Genomic DNA, 5,623 nt, shown 5'->3' with positions numbered 1-5,623 from the left:
GGCATCACTGACTCAGTGGACATGAGTCTGAGTGAACTCCGGGAGTTGGTGATGGACAGGGAGGCCTGGCGTGCTGTGATTCGTGGGGTCGCAAAGAGTCGGACATGACTGAGCGACTGAACTGAACTCAACTGAACTGAATAGAATGTTTTGAAACTGACGGACTTAGAACATACTGCCATCAAATTCTTTTTCCTCTTATAGACAAATAGAAGTTACAGAAACAATATAGAAAATATTTTAACATATCACTGATGTTTTATGAATATTAGCTGAACTGGCGCAGGAATCTTCCACTTGCTTCAGGCACACACACACATATGGAGGAAAACACACATGTGCATGTGATAAAGTTAAACTTGCAACTAAAAAAGAAAGCATTTCTCAATACAAGAAACAATGGATTCAAAATCATAAAAATCAAGAACTGTTAAAATTTAAGAACTCATAAGAGAAGCAGAGATGCATGCACAAGTTTATGAGTAAAGCCTGGAGTATGCAAATTAAAACCTTTTGGTAAGAACCTGGTTTATAGTGCTTGGAATAATGGAGTAAAGCTACCCTGAATATTAGAATTTCTAGGGACTGAAAAAAAAAAAAAAAAAGCTCTCTTCAGATTAGTTTAGGAAAGCAGCAAGCATATTTGTGATGCATCTTTCATAGAGGGAAATTACAGGAAAAAAACTGTCTGCAAGAATTGGGAAATGCCTTCCTGAGTTGCCCGTGGTTAACCATCTTAATAAATGGTATCTTAATTAATTATTTTCCTAATGCTTGTTTGTTTGTGTGCAAGAGTGCTAATATACTCAGAAAAGAAGCTGGATTTTCTAAATATTTTAGTAGTTTGCAGATTCTCCTTGACCTTTTTTTATTAAGAGAAGCATAATTCTATGAAAATAAGAACAGTTTTTTTTTTTAATTTTTATATATTTTTTCTCTTTCTGGGAAATTAGATAGTACTTCTATACAATTTTGAATAAAAGATATGGTAATAGGAATTCTTAACTTGTACCTGACCTTATATTTTACTACTATTATTACTGTGTGCAATAAAATTTTCATTCTGCTATATTTTGGACATGCATTTGAATGTCACATATATTACAAATTCAAATCTCAAAATTGGCAAGTATAGTATGAAAAAAATATTTTCAATCATTTAAGAGTAAATTACTAATCTAATATCCCATTAACCGTTAATATAATACTCCAAAATTCTCCTATGTAGCCATAATAAAACTATCAAAATCAGGAAATTAATATGGATATATTTTCACTACCTGATCCTCAAATTCCATTCAAGTTTTGACAATTTTCTCCATACTTTTATAGAAAAAGCATCTAGACTGAATCACGTCTTGAACTGTCTAGAACAGAGTCTGAGTCTTAATTTAACATTTATGACCTTAATACATTGAGGTTTACAGCCAGATATTTGTATACTACATTTTGAGTGGTCTGACGTTCTTTCATAATTAGATTTAGGTTATGCATTTCAGTAAGAATATACTATTAATTTTTTCTTTTTTTTCTTATTACATGGAGGACAGGGATGCAACTAAAATTCTACAGTGAATAGCTCAGTTGCTCTCAACAAAAAGTTAACCACCCCAAAATATCAATATTGCTATGAGTGAGAAATTTTGTCTGTTTTAAAGGCAAGAAATGATTATTAAGTCTGTATTCTCTTCCCTGAAGGTGACAAACCTGCCCCATTGTTCTCTTAGCTCTTGGTTCTGTCCGTTCATATGTATTTCCATGGCTCCCATTCTCTGGCCATTTCTAAAGAGGACATTTATAACATACCCTTCTCAGTGGCAAGCAAATTTCTCTGGCTACTTCCCAATGTGGAAACCAAGGGTCTAGATGTCATTTTATATTTTGAATAGTCTGAGTTTGTTATGCCAGGCTGGCAGCATTTCTAACACTACAGTTAATGTCAGTATTTTATATAGTAAATTGAGTATGCTCCATGGGCCAAATATCAAACTCATGAGGCTTAATATTTTTAGACATATGAAAGTTATAATTTGCTATTCTAATTGGTAGTAACTTAACAATATAAATGCATTTTAAATCAAGTAAAAATGTTTAAAAAGAAATCACATGTACACATATATGTCATACATGGGGTTTTTATGTGTGTCTATATATATATATACACATATATATCACGTGTCATATATATCATATATAATGATATATACATCTTTTGTCATATATATATAATATATAATACATATGTGGGCACGCTTAGTCACTTCAGTTGCGTCTGACTCTTTGTGACCCTATGGACTATAGTCTGCCAGGCTCCTCTGTCCATGGGATTCTCCAGGCAAAAATACTGGAGTGGGTTGCCATATCCTCCTCCAGGGAATCTTCCTGACCTAGGACTGAACTCATGCTTACTGCATCTCCTGCATTACAAGAGGATTCTTTACCGTTGAGCCACTGGGGAAGCCAGTACTTAAGAATACCCATCAGGAAACATATTAGTATATTAAAATTCACCAAAGACTTCCCTGATAGTTCAGTCAATGCTTAAGAATCTTTCTGCCAATGCAGGGGACATGGGTTCAATTCCTGGTCCGGGAAGATTCCACATGCCAGGAAGCAACAAACCCCGGGCTACACGATAACTGAGTAAGAGAAGCCACTGCAATGAAAAGCCCATGCACAGCAACGAAGAGTAGCCTGCACTCACTGCAACTAGAGAAAACCCACTCAGAGCAACGAAGACCCAGAAGAGCCAAAAATGAATATATTTTTTCAAAAGGCCACCAAAATGAATCCTTTACTTTTTTAAAATCTGCAAAACTCTAAACAAAAAATACTTGTATAATGTAATCATGTGTTGGGTTAAAAAAAGACTGCAAAATATTCAATGTGCATGTTATCATATTCTGGTGGGAATGGAGTCAATATTCTCACAGAGGTGGACTTTATCTCCTCTGACAGGCAAAGATAGTGAAGGGTATTGATTAGAAGAAGAGCTTAGGAGACTGACATTTACAGTACAATAGATCAAATTTAATGAGAAGGCTTCCTATGTATCAATAGGAGGCATAACCTTGTCCCCAAATTAGTTAGGCACTATTGTGCAAAATTATTTAAAGTAAATTAAATGATTTATTGACTACACTTAAATGTCTGGAAGAAGATAAACATTAGTTTCCTCCTGATGGGTTGTTTTTGGAATGTTGAACACATTTCTCTATGTTTTTCCCTTTCGTATACCGTAAGGTTTAAAAAAAAACTGAAATAAACTTAATTGTATCAATTAAAAATGAATTTTGATTTTAGAATAAAATACAAGCAAATTATATATCCAATTCCTTAGATATAATTTTAAAATATGTTCCACAGTAAGTTCCTAATAATGTTTTTGGAAACTTGCCACAATAACTATTTTTCAGAAAAGTATTTTGAATATAGGGATGTAAGAAAATAAGATATCTATTAAGTTGTCTGTTTCACTCTAACCATAGTAGTTGCCAAAGATCGAGGTACAGTCATTCTAGGCTTATACATTCAATGAATTAAAGAAAATTGGTGAAGTGAATATCTTCCTTCTCTAACGACTGCTGCTGCTGCTGCTAAGTTGCTTCAGTAGTGTTCGAATCTTAGCGACTCCATGGACCGCACCCTATCAGGCTCCTCCATCCATTTGATTTTCCAAGCAAGAGTAATGGAGTGGGGTGCCATTGCCTTCTCCCATCTAACCACTAAGATAAGTTAAAAAGGGAATCAGTTCAGTTCTGTCACACAGTCATGTCCAACTCTTAGCGACTCCAGGGACTGCAGCAGGCCAGGCCTCCCTGTCCATCACCAACTCCCCGAGGTTACTCAAACTCATGTCCGTTGAGTTGATGATGCCATCAACCATCTCATCCTCTGTCATCCCTTTCTCCTCCCACCTTCAATCTTTCCCAGCATCAGGGTATTTTCCAATGAGTCAGTTCTTTGCATCAGCAGGCCAAAGTATTGGAGTTTCAGCTTCAACAGCAGTCCTTCCAGTAAACACTCAGGACTGGTCGCCTTTAGGATGGACTGCTTGGATCTCCTTGCAGTCCAAGGGACTCTCAAAAGTCTTCTCCAACAGCACAGTTCAGAGACATCATCAGTTCTTCAGTGCTCAGCTTTCTTTATAGTCCAAATCTCACGTTCATACATGACTACTGGAGAAACCAAAGCTTTGATTAGACAGACCTTTGTTGGCAAAGTAATATCTCTGCTTTTGAATATGCTATCTAGGTTGGTCAAAACTGTTCTTCCAAGGATCAAGCTTGTTTTAATTTCATGTATGCAATCACTATCTGCAGTGATTTTGGAGCCCCCAAAAGTAAAGTCTATCACTGTTTCCCTGTTTCCCCATCTATTTGCCATGAAGTGATGAGACCAGATGCCATGACCTTAGTTTTCTGAATGTTGAGCTTTAAGCCAACTTTTTCACTCTCCTCTTTCACTTTCATCAGGAGGCTCTTTAGTTCTTTGCTTTTTGCCTTTAGGGTGGTGTCATCTGCATATCTGAGGTTATTGATATTTCTCCCAGCAATCTTGATTCAAGCTTGTACTTCATCCAGCCCAACATTTCTTATGGTGTACCTGCATATAAGATAAATAAGAAGATTGACAATATACAGCCTTGACAAACTCCTTTCCCAATGTGGAGCCAGTCTGTTGTTCCATGTCCAGTTCTAACTGTTGCTTCTTCACCTGCATACAGATTTCTCAAGAGGCAGGTCAGGTGGTCTGGTATTCCCATCTCTTTCAGAATTTTCCACAGTTTGTTGTGATCCACACAGTCAAAGGCATTGGCAAAGTTAATAAAGCAGAAATAGATATTTTTCTGGAACTGTCTTGCTTTTTCAATGATCCAGCAGATGTTGACAATTTGATCTCTGGTTCCTCTGCCTTTTGTAAATCGAGGTTGAACATCTGGATGTTCATGGTTCACATACTATTGAAGCCTGGCTTGGAGAATTTTGAGCATTACTTTGCTAGCACGTGAGATGAAGGCAATTGTGTAAAAGTCTGAGCATTCTTTGGCTTTGCCTTTCTTAGGGATGAAGTGAATACTGATCTTTTCCAGTCCTGTGGCCATTGCTGAGGTTTCCAAATTTGCTGACATATTAAGTGCAACACTTTCACAGAATCATCTGTCAGGATTTGAAATAGCTAAATTGGAATTCCATCACCTCCACTAGCTTTGTTCATAGCGATGCTTCATAAGGCCCACTTGACTTTGCATTCCAGGATGTCTGGCTCTAGGTGAGTGATTACACTATCATGATTATCTGGGTCACTGAGATCTTTTTTGTTAGTTCTTCCGTGTATTCCTGCCACCTCTTCTTAATATCATCTGCCTCTGTTAGGTCCATACCATTTCTGTCCTATATTGAGCCCATCTTTGCATGAAATAGTGGCTTCCCTGATAGCTCAGATGGTAAAGCGTCTGCCCGCAGTGTGGGATACCTGGATTCAATCCCTGGGTCGGGAAGATCCCCTGGAGAAGGAAATGGCAACCCACTCCAGTACTCTTCCCTGGAAAATTCCGTGGATGGAGGAGCCTGGTAGGCTATAGTCCATGGTATCGCAAACAGTCAGACACGAAAATATTCCC

This window comes from Bison bison, unplaced genomic scaffold (assembly GCF_000754665.1).
Source record: "Bison bison bison isolate TAMUID 2011002044 unplaced genomic scaffold, Bison_UMD1.0 scf7180017864318, whole genome shotgun sequence".
Classification (NCBI taxonomy): Eukaryota; Metazoa; Chordata; class Mammalia; order Artiodactyla; family Bovidae; genus Bison; species Bison bison.
The sequence above is the reverse complement of the archived record's forward strand: the minus strand, read 5'-3'. Positions refer to the sequence as shown.